At 39.0% G+C, this 12,019-nt stretch overlaps 1 pseudogene; it reads right to left on the bottom strand.

The window, feature by feature from the left end:
* Positions 1-240: 240 nt before the first annotated feature.
* Positions 241-4,514, bottom strand: LOC143683087 (HIG1 domain family member 1A, mitochondrial pseudogene; annotated as a pseudogene).
* Positions 4,515-12,019: the final 7,505 nt, after the last annotated feature.

Here is a 12,019-nt window from a genome sequence, read left to right as displayed (position 1 = left end):
CATTATCAAGATAATCTGAATGACATGTTTCTTTTGTGCTAACTTGATTTCCCTGAATGACCTAGTTAGTGAACTTGTCACCAATAATTTGGTCACCAGACAAATCAAGCCTGAAAGAAAGGAAGCCAATATTCAAAAAATTGTGTTACTGTCTGAACGTACTCAATTTATTTTCAGCATATATGTGTAACCTCAACTTGAAGTGTCTTAACGAAAGCAAATACCACCAGCAGACCATGACATCATCTCTTCTTCTAAAGTTAAGGTTTTGCCCAGTATTCTTTGTACATGGAATAGCCCATACCAAGAGTCATTGCTCCCACAACAAAGCCTTGGGCTGCAACACACATGTGAATCAGGTGAACAGACATTTTAGTATTTTCCCTGCTCTTCAGTTTGTATAATCCATATGCAACAATTGCTGCAAAACCTGCCATCCCAATAGGGACAAATGGTGCCTCTCTAGCTTTTCGGATAAGTTTAGATCCCTGATCTTCATCATATGAAGATAGAGAAACATCTGTATTGGTTGATATAATGATTGGTTGAAGAATCTTCCACTACCGACGACACCCGTTAAAGTCTCACTGGTATTTGCTCCCAGCCTACTGGTCTCATCTAGAAGGCCTGTCCCTTGTAGTTTTCTTTTTTTGTAATATCTTTGTCTGGCTTTGGTATGAGGGTGATGATGGCTTCATAGAATGAGTTAGGTAGCTTTCCCTCCTCTTCAATTTTTTTGAAGAGTTTGAGCAGGATTGGTCCTAATTCTTTCTGGAATGTTTGGTAAACTTCACATGTGAAGCCATCTGGTCCTGGACTTTTCTTTTTGGGGAACTTCTTAATGACTGATTCAATTTCTTTACTTGTGATTGTTTTTTTGAGGTTATCTATTTCTTCTCACGTCAAAGTTGGTTTTTCATGCCTTTCTAGAAAGTTGTCCATTTCATCTACATCATTGTATTTATTAGCATAAAGTTGTTCATAGTATCTTGTCATTACTTCCTTTATTTCTGTGGGGTCAATGGTTATGTCTCCTCTTCCGTTTCTGATCTTATTTATTTGCATGCTCTCCTTTTTTTTTGTCAATCTTGCTAAGGGTCCATCAATCTTATTGATATTCTCGTAAAGACAGCTTCTGGTTTTAATGATTTTCTCAATTGTTTTCATGTTTTCAATTTCATTTATTTCTGCTCTAATCTTCATTATATCTTTCTTTTTCCTTGCTTTGGGATTAGTTCACTGTTCTTTCTCTACTTCTTCCAAGTGAGCAGTTAATTCCTCAATTTTTGCCCTTTCTTCATTTTTGATATAGGCATTTAGGGCAATGAATTTCCCTCTTAGCACTGCCTCTGCTGCATCCCAAAGTTTTGATATGTTGTGTTTTCATTTTCATTTGCCTTGAGATATTTACTGATTTCTCTTCTAATTTATTCCTTGACCCACTGGTCGTTTAAGAGTGTATTGTTGAGCCTCCACATATTTGTGAATTTTCTGGTGCTCTGCCATTACTGATTTCCAACTTCATTCTTTTATGATCTGAAAAAGTGTTTTGCATGATTTCAATCTTTTTAAATTTATTGAGACTTGCTTTGTGACCCAGCATATGGTCTATCCTTGAGAATGATCCATGAGCCCTTGAGAAAAAGGTGTATCCTGCTGTTGTGGGGTGTAATGTTCTATGAATGTCTGTTAAGTCTACATCATTTATTGCATTATTCAAATTCTCTGTTTCTTTATTGATCCTCTGTCTAGATGTTTTGTCCATTGATGAGAGTGTTGAGTTGAAGTCTCCAGCTATTATGGTAGGTGTGTCTATTTCTCTTTTCAGTGTTTGCTGCATGTATTTTGGAGCATTCTGGTTCGGCACACAAATATTCATGATTGTTATGTCTTCGTGCTGAATTGTTCCTTTTATTAATACATAGTATCCTTCTCTGTCTCTTTTAACTGTTTTACATTTGAAGTCTAATTTGTTGGATATTAGTATAGCTACTCCTGCTCTTTTCTGATTGTTATTTGCATGAAATATCTTTTCCCAACCTTTCACTTTCAACCTGTTTATCCTTGGGTCTAAGATGTGTTTCCTGTAAGCAGCATATAGGTGGGTCCTGTTTGTTTAGTGTTATTACTGTACAGGTAGTACTTTCCTCTACCATTTTGTCTTTTGGATTTTATATGTCATATCTAATTTTCCTTCTTTTTATCTTTACTCATAGTCTTCATTTCTACACTCTTCTCCACACCTCTCTCTTCTGTCTTTTCATATCTGTCTCTATTGCTGCCTTTAGTATTTCTTGCAGAGCTGGTCTCTTGGTCACAAATTCTCTCAGTGACTTTTTGTCTGAAAATATTTTAATTTCTCCCTCATTTTTGAAGGACAATTTTGCTGGATATAGAATTCTTGGTTGGCAGTTTTTCTCTTTTAGTAATTTAAATATATCATCCCACTGTCTTCTTGCCTTCATGGTTTCTGCTGAGAAATCTACAGTCTTATTTGGCTTCCCTTGTATGTGATGGATTGCTTTTCTCTTGCTGCTTTAAAGATTCTCTTTGACCTCTGACATTCTGATTAGTAAGTGTCTTATAGTACGTCTATTTGGATCTATTCTCTTTGGGGTATGCTGCACTTCTTGGATTTGTAATTTTAAGTCTTTCATAAGATTTGGGAAAATCTCAGTGATAATTTCCTCCATTAGTTTTTCTCCTTCTTTTCCCATCTCTTCTCCTTCTGGGATACCCACAACACGTATATTCGTGTGCTTCATATTGTCATTCAATTCCCTCAGTCTCTGCTCATATTTTTCCATTTTTTCCCTATATATTTCTTTATCTTGTCAGATTTCAGATGTTTTGTCCTCCAGTTCACTAATCCTATCTCCTGCCTCTCAAAATCTACCATTGAAGATTTCCATTGCTTTTTTCATCTCTTCTACCGTGCCTTTCATTCCCATAAGTTCTGTGATTTGTTTTTTCAGACTTTTGATTTTTTCTTTTTGTTCATTCCTTGCCTTCTTTATATCCTCCCTCAATTCATTGGTTTTGTTTTTGATGAGGTTTTCCATGTCTGTTTGTATATTTTGAATTAATTGTTTCAACTCCTGTACTTCATTTGAATTCTTGGTTTGCCCATGTCTTCAATTTTCCTAGTGTGATTTGTTATTTTTTGCTGGTGTCTGGACATTTAATTATCTTAATTAGTTTATTTTGGAGATTGCTTTCACTTCTTTTACCTAGGATTTTCTTGCTGGATGAATTTGTTGTCTTTCTGTTCTTTGACATTCAGTTCAGCTTTTTTCTGCACCTCTAGCTTAGGTTTTATTTAACAGAGCAAAGTTTTTCAGTTGTTGTTTTCTTGTTTTTTGCCCTGCTTGCATGGTGCCTCCCCCCGCCCGTAGGAGGGCCTACTTAGATATTATAGACCCCAGCCAGATTTTCCCATATCAAACTGTCCTCCTATCAGGGGGAAGGAGTCACCTGTGTCAGTTTTCCCTGAGGGTGAGACCCAGCAGGTTGAAAGACTTTCCTGTGAAATCTCAGGACTCTATTTTTCTTATCCTGCCCAGTATGTGGCGCTTGTCTGCCTGCAGGTCCCACCAGCATAAGATGATTTGGCAGACCCTCCCTGCTGGGGGTGTGGTGGAGACAGAGGAGAGGTTGTAGGCTGGTTTTAATGGCTTCAAATTTCCAAGCCCTGGTGTCTGAAATCCTTAAGGAAGGGATTCCACCTGAGTTGGGTTTCACACCATCCCTGGGGAAGGCACAGGCTCCAGACAAGCCCTCAAATGAGCTCGTTTCTACCTATGCCTGGGGCAGTTGCAGCCTGAGAAGTCCTGCCACTGTATCCAAAGGCAGTCAAACCTCTGCAGAAAGAAAGCCACAAAATCCTCTGCTTCTTTTTTTTGTTTTTCTTTTTTCCGTCAGCCCTGCCCCCTTGATGCTGGGGCAAAAATGAGCCACCACCACTTTGACCAGGTTTGTCTGAGCTGGGAGCCTATTTTTAGTTGTAAGAATTTGTTAATTAATTCCACAGTTGGTGTTTGGTTGGGCTCAGCCCCTGCTGCTGGTAAAGTCTCTTTCCTTTCCCCTCTGTGAAGCAGCCTGTCGGGGAGGGGAGCTGGCCATCGTGGCTTGGGGAACTCTTGGTTCTGGGGGTGCTTGTAGCTGGTCCAGGTGGTCCAGACTGTGGTACGCTGTGTGCCTGGTCACTGATGTGGCCCCAGGAGCTGTTCTGTACTGTTTCTGGTTATTTAGTAGCTGTTCTGGAGGATGAACTAAATCGCGCACATTGCTAAGCTGCCATCTTGGCCACTGCCCATTTCTTGTTTTTTAAGACTACTTTTCCTGCCTGAATTCTAGCTTTAAAACAATACAATTCCTTTTTCCCACAGTTCCTTCCCTTGAACCAACTTTGAAGCTACATCTGATTTACAGACCTGATATCCCATTGAGAGTAGATGACTGATATTCTCCAGCATCACATCTCTGCCCAACTTTCTCTGGGATGTACCCAGCATGGCCCACTCTTTCTGAGTGAATTCTATAAGTACATATTTCCAGTTCACTAACTCCAGTAGCTGCACTATCAACACTCAGCTGACAACTGTCTTCTTCTGGGTTTACACTCACCAAAGGATAAACATGATGATACTTTCACCAAATTTCAGTGCTCATAAGCTCTTTATCACTCTAGAAAGTGTACCGTGGAGGACTCTTCTTTAATTCAGTTGACAGTGTCATCATTCTTGGATGTGGCCAAAGTACTCAAGGCCATGTTCTTTTAATCCATTCCTGTGGGTTCAGACCTGTGTTGGGTGGGAACTTTTGATTAGGTTATTTCAATTGAGATGTGACCTACCCAATTCAAGGTGGGTCTTAATCCTATACTGGAGTCCTTTATGAGAGGATAAAAGGCCCAGAAAGCAGAGAAAGACACATCCAGAAAAGTTTGGGGAGAGATTAGAGAAAAAACCCCAGAGGAGCTAAGAGGAAAGCTCCAAAGAAGCTAAGAGAGTACCCACAGAAGAAGCCACTGAAACCAGAGCTGAAGGCAATCAGGAGTGAAGGACCAGCAGATGTAAACCATGTGCCTTCCCATGTGGAAGAGGTGTCCAAGATGCCGGCAGCCTTTCTTTAGAGTCCATGTATCATCCTGTTAATGTCTTAATTTGGACCTTTTCATAGCCTTAGTTGTAAGTTGTAAGTTAATAAACCCTTATAGTAAAAGCCAACCCATTTCTGATATATTGCATTCCAGCAGCTTTATCAAATTGAAGCACATAGAAGGCAGTTATTGTTAATTTTGTTTGGTGTGATAATGGCATGGTAGTTTATATTAAAAAACACATCAATTTTAGTCTTACATTGATGCATAACAAATTAGCACAAACATAGCAAGTAACTTAAAACAGCACAAATTTATCATCTTGAAGTTCCCTTGGGAAGTTTTCACACCATGACTGGGTTCTCTGATCACGGGTTCAATCCACTGAAATCAAATGTGTTTGCTGAGGCAACTCTCTCATCTGAGACTTTGGGGCCCCTTCCAAGCTCATTCAGATTGGTGATAGTATTCAGTTTCCCGTAATTGTGAAATTGTGGGAATGAAATCTCTATTTTCTTCCTTACTGTTAAAGAGGGATCACTGTTCTTTGGAATGTGGCCCCCTCCATCTTCAAGCTAACAAAGGAGAACTTTTTGCATGCCAAATCTCCTTCATGTGTTGAATCTCTAACTTCTTTGGTCTTTGATCTCTAGCCACAAGTTTAAAGGACTCATGTGATTAGATAGGGCCTATTTCCCTATTTTAAAACCAACTGACTTAGAATCTTTATTATGTATTCAAAATCTCTTAAAGCAGTGCTAAGATTAGTGTTTGATGGAATACCTAGGAGAAGATGCGTTCAGGGGCCTTAAACATAAGGGATAATTTTGGAATTTTGCTTAACATAGAACCTATCGATTCATAATTCATACTGATGAATGGCATGCTGCATAGGATTTTCATTGGAATACCCCAACAAAAGAAAAAAAAAACTCAGACAGAAAGGTTGTGAGAAACAGATGCAACAAAACTGGCAAAAAATACCTAGAGTTGTGGAAACCGAATGCTAGTATTTAAGGATTTTTTTACTATTCTTTCTACTTTTAGTATATTTGAAAATGTCTACTAAAATAAACAAACAAACAAATAAATAGCCTGTCCCTCAGCTAACCTTAGTCCTGAGACTTAAACTTGATTACGTAAGCTAAAATATATTTTAAGTCCTTCCTCTTCTCTTCATCCTTTGTCCAATCATTCCTCAGCCTTTTAAAGCTATAAAAATTAAGACATATTAGTTTTGGTTTAGCAACTATTCGTGGAAATACACAAAAACTTTGGGATTTCTTTAAGATGTTCAGAAACTACTTAAATATAACTAGGAACCCAGATTATTCCCTTTTTGAGAATAAATAGTTGTGTAGTTGATAAATATATATATAAAGAAAGACCTATTTATTTCATAAACAGAATATTTTGGAGAAAAGTATAAATCCATGAAAAGCATTCTCTGTCAAGATAGTGTACAGCATTTCCAAAAATTACAAACAATTTGTACATGTGATACATGATCCAAGTACCAGAGCAGATTTTTGTCTACTCTTGTTCTTAAGGAAGCAATTTTAATTTTTATCCCACAGGCTCTATCCTTTTTTTTTTTTTTTGCGTATAATAAATAGGAGAGATTAACAATACCCAATCAGAGAGCATTGACTAAATAACTATATCTTGTAAAATTACATTTGCTATTATGTAGTATAATGGTTAATTTCATGTGTCATCTTGGCCAGGTTTTGGTGTTCAGTTATTTGGTCAAGGAAACACTGGCCTGATTGTTACTGTGAGGACGTTTCATGTACTTAAATCATCAGTAAGTTGATTGCATCTATGGATGATTACATCTACAATCAACTGAGGAGATAGTCTTTAATAGTGAGAGAAGTCTCATCCAACCAGTTGAAAGTGTTGAAAAGAGAAGTGATGATTTCAGAAGTCAGAAGAGAGAATTGCCATCTCTACTTCAGCAAGCAAGCTTCTCTTGGGGAACCCATAAAAGACTTTCATTGGAGTTCCCAGCTTGCAAGCGTCCTACAGAATTTGGACTTGTGGACATGAGAAAATTCTTATAAAAATCTCATTATATTTATAAATATATCCTGTTGGTTCTATTTCCCCAGAGAACCCTGATTAATACAGCTTTTGTACTTGGAGCAGTTCTTGAGAAACAGAATCTTAAATATTAGATTTCTGAATTGGTTCTGGGGTTTTGGGAATTGATTTTCCAATCTGATTAGATGACTCTATTTCCAATAATCAAAATAGCACTGATAGTCCATGGCATGAATTGGCAGTAAATATATTCAAAATATAGCTAGCCACTTTTTTGGATATGGCTATGAAAATGCTTATGAGACAATGTTCTAGGTAAGAGTATTTTTGATACCTTAACAGAGTTTTGTGAGTAAAAAGGTATAATGATGTTGGTTGGTTGTTCCTAAACATTCTAGATACAATTTTAAAAGAAAGGAATGTGCCTACAGTTTCAAATTTGCAGCTTAAGTACTATGTGAAGGATTTGTAAGTTTCTATGTGTGCCCTAAAAGAAAATTTTATTTGGTTGAGCTTCAGACTTGAGATTTCTGAAAACCAGATCCAGAGTCTCATTGTGTGAGTGGCTGAATTACAATGTAAACTAAATTTCCAATCTTGCAGGGTTCTGCTGTTAAAGTGAGGGCATTGATTGGAAAGGAATGGGATCCTTTGAAAGAATGGAATGGGGGACATATGGGTTGATAATGATGATGGTGGGGACATTGAAACCCTAGATTCTGCTGAGTCTTTGCCTGGTAAACATGTAATGGTCTGCCCTGAAGAACCCATCTACCTGACCTCCCCTCTGTCTTGTGGAAACACTCACTCTACCCCCCCCATCTGCCTTGTCATTCATTCTCCACCAGGAGAGACTAATCCTGCTTTACCTGATAGACCTGTAACCACCTTCTCTGAACAAACCACCCTCACCCTTATCTGAAGAGATTAATCCTGTTTCACAGATGAAAATGCAATGAAATACCCTGAAGTAATTGGTTTGAAAGACACTTCTAATTCTTTTCATGACCCACCTCCACCACCCTTCTTTTCTTCCAGCTCTATAACTAGACTGAAGTCCCAACAGGCTCCAAAAGGTGAGGTTGCAAAATATGACCCATGAGGAGGTGCGCTATACTCCAAAAGAGCTACATGACTTTGACAATTTATGTAGATAGAGATCAGAGGGATAAGTGTGTGAAGGGATATTAAGTGTGTGGTACAATGGTGGAAGGAATGTGAAGTTAAGTCAGGCTGAATTTATTGATATGGGCCTATGAAAGACAGATTCTGGCTTCAGAGTTGTAGCTCTAGGGGTTAGACAGTGCTCTAATAGTTTGTTCAGGTGGTTGACTAAAACATGGACTAAAAGGTGACCTACATTACCCGAGGTCAAAATGCCACAGCTGCCCTGGTATAATGTAGATGTGGGGAGCCAAAAGCTTAGTACGATTGGAATATTACTGTAAGACCTGTGCACCCACCTCAGGAATGTCCAGGAGTGTGAGAAAATACATTTGGAGACTAACTTCATATTCCTTGCAGAGCACTGTGGTTACTCTTCTCTGTAGGTAAGATATTACTATGGGAACTGTTACCAAACTTGGATTCTTAAATACAGTGGGGATGGTTGGATCCTGGGTTGATAGAAGCCAAGTGGCAACACTTAACTGCCAAAGATAAGCTGCATGTGGCTACCATAATGGACAACAGACTCAAAGCAGCAGCCAAAATAATCTGACTTGTAGGGATCAATGCTGTTGGCTATGATCATAGGGTACTACAAGTAAAATAGGCTGGAAGTCTAATAAATTCTTACTAGAGCTGTATAAGCAGATGAGCTCTAGGTTAAGTGAATAAAAGTCTAACTTGAATAACAAACATGGAGAGTCAACCACTTAATCAATTCCTAGACTTGAGACTGTTTACCTATGTAGAGCCCCTTGAATGAAGGGAAGGACAGGCTCCTTTGGGGAAGGACCTTGTTATACTTCCAAAAATGTATACTGTAAATTTTCCTCCCAGCCTTCTCCAAAGTGACCTGTGACTTTTTACCAGGGTAACTGTGCATTGGGGAAAAAGAAATAATCAGACATTTCAGGCACACTGGCCCAGAAATGACATTAATTCCAGGAGACCCAAAATGTCAACTCTGGTCCACCAATCAGAGAAGGGGCATATGGAGTATGATCAATGGAGTTTCAGCTCAGGTCCATATCATAGTGGGTTCAGTGGATCCTCAGACTCATTTTGTTGTTGTTTCCCCAGTTCCAGAATGCATAATTAGAATGAACATAGTCAACAACTGACATAATCCCCACACTGGTTCTCTGACTCATCGAGTGAGGGTTTTTATGGTAACAAAGGCCAAATGGAAGCCACTAAAACTGTCCCTACCCAGAAAAATAGTAAATTAAAAGCAACACTGGATTCCTGGAGAGATTACAGAAATTAGTGCCACTACCAAGGACTTGAACGATGCAGAGAGATGGCAATTCCCACCACATCCCCATTCCACTTTCCTTTCTGGCTTGTTCAAAAAACAGGCAGATCTTGAAGGACAGCAGTAGATTATTATGAACTTAAACTTAACCAGGTAGTGACTCCAATGGCAGCTGCTCTTCCAGATGTGATCATTGCTTGAACAAATCAATACATCCTTTAGTATTGGCATGCAACTATTGATCTGATAAATGTTTTTTTTCTCTATTGGTGTTAGTAAAGGCCACCAGAAACAGTTTGCTTTCAGCTGACAAGGCCAGCAATACACCATCACTGTCTTACCTAAGGGGTATATCAACTCACCAGCCACATGTCATAATCTAGCATTCAGGGAACTTGATCATCTCTCCCTCCAACATGACATCACACTGGCCCATTACACTGAAGATATCATATTGAACTAGTAAGCAAGAAGTAGCAACTACTTCAGACTTATTGGTAAGGCATTAGAGTGTCAGACGTTGGGAGAAAAATCAAACAAAAATGCAGGGGCCTTCCACCTCAGTGAACTTTCTAGATGTTCACTGCTGTGGGGCATGTCAAGACATCCCTTTTAAGGTGAAGAATAAGCTGTCCCTCCAATAACCAAAAAAGAGTCACAATAACCAAAAGAGAGCCACAATCCTAGGATGCCTCCTTGGATTTTGGAGACAACATATTCTTCATTTGGGTGTGTTACTCTGGCCCATTTACCAAAACCCTATCAGTTTTGACTGGGGACAAGAATAAGAGGAGGCTGTGCAACAGGTCCAAGTACACAGCAATAGGCTCTGATATGGCCTAGCCCTGGCACCATGGGATCAACAATGCCTTCCTGACCAAAAGGGGGGAAAGATTTGTAACAAATAAGGTATCAGTGGCTGAGAGAGTTCAAATAGAGTTGAGATGCAACTCTGGAGGCTACTCTCAAACAAATTTCAGCTAGACACTGTTATCTTTCATGGTTTGCCAACCCCCAACCCAACCCATTCCTGCCAACCCTAAAGAACCCTTAGGGCTCTATTTGAGATTCTACAAAGATTCCATACACTATGATTACTTTCCAGAAACCTACAACCTCCAGATGGGTTCCTAGGCTAGATAAATCCTGAAACCCAGAGGGACAGCCTTTTCAGAACATCAACTATTTTCATCTCCCTGTCCATATTATTGGCAATCATTTCCAACATGAAAAAGATAGAATGGGTATAGTTCAAAAACCTATACAGATTGGGAAAAAGATCAAAGGGGAAGGTGGAATTATAACAGAGAAGATAGGATTTAACAATTGAGTATGATTGCTAAATCATTATATAGATATATTTCTTTGTCTCCAGTGTCTTGGAGCAGCTATAAATAAAAACCAGAAATTGTGGAATTGTAACCCATACCAAACTCTGAAATCTGTTCTACAACTAATTGCGGCAATGTGCTTTGAAATGTATTGCTTTTTTGTACCTGTGTTTTCACAATTAAAAAAAAAAGATGCTCTGACACTTGGACTGTATGATCCAGCATTCCAATGGAATTGAAAGTGTCAGTGAAAAATAGAAATGTGGTCTGGTGCCCTTGGCAAAATTCTATAAATCACAATTCATATCCCTAGAATTTTGGTGCACAGTCTTGCCATCATCTGCAGATAACTAGTCTGCTTTTGAGAAATAGCTTTTGGCCTGCTGCTGAACCTTAGTAGAGAATGAATGCTTCACCATGGGCCATCAAGTTACCATGAGACCTAGTTGCTTATTATGAGCTGGGTATAGTCTGATCCCAAAATCCATAAAGTTGAACGTACAAAGCAGCACTCCATCATAAAATGGAAGTGGTATATAAAAACAGGGCTCAAATGAGTCCTGAAGGCACAAGTAAGTTACATGAGGAATTGATCCAAAGTCCCATAGCTCCTGCTCCAGCCATGTTACCTTCTCTTTCCAAGCTCACAGTTATAGCCTCTTGGGGAGTTCCTTTCTATCAGCTGACTAAGAAGGAGAAAACTTGGGCCTGGTTTATGATGGTTTCTGCAATATATGCAGGAACTATCCAAAAATGTACAGCTGCAGCACTATAGCCCCCTTTCTAGCAATCCCTGAATGACAGTGGTGAAAGGAAATCCTCACAGTGGGCAGAACTTTGAGCAGTGAACCTGGTTGTTCATTTTGCTTGAAAGAAGAAATAGTTGGAGGTGCATTTGTATACTGATTCATGGGCTGTCAACAATGGTCTGGCTGGATGGTCAGGGACTTGGAAGGAATATTAGAAAATTGGTGACAAAGAGGTCTGGGGAAGAGGTATGTGGATAGACCTTTCTGAGTGAGCAAGAAACATTAAGATATTTGAGTTTCAAATGAATTCTGTGCTGGTTTGAAAGGATGTATGTCCCCTAGAAAAGTCATGTTTTTATCAAAATCCCAT

Source organism: Tamandua tetradactyla, chromosome 5 (assembly GCF_023851605.1).
Source record: "Tamandua tetradactyla isolate mTamTet1 chromosome 5, mTamTet1.pri, whole genome shotgun sequence".
Classification (NCBI taxonomy): domain Eukaryota; kingdom Metazoa; phylum Chordata; class Mammalia; order Pilosa; family Myrmecophagidae; genus Tamandua; species Tamandua tetradactyla.
This window is presented reverse-complemented; position numbering and strand designations above follow the sequence as displayed.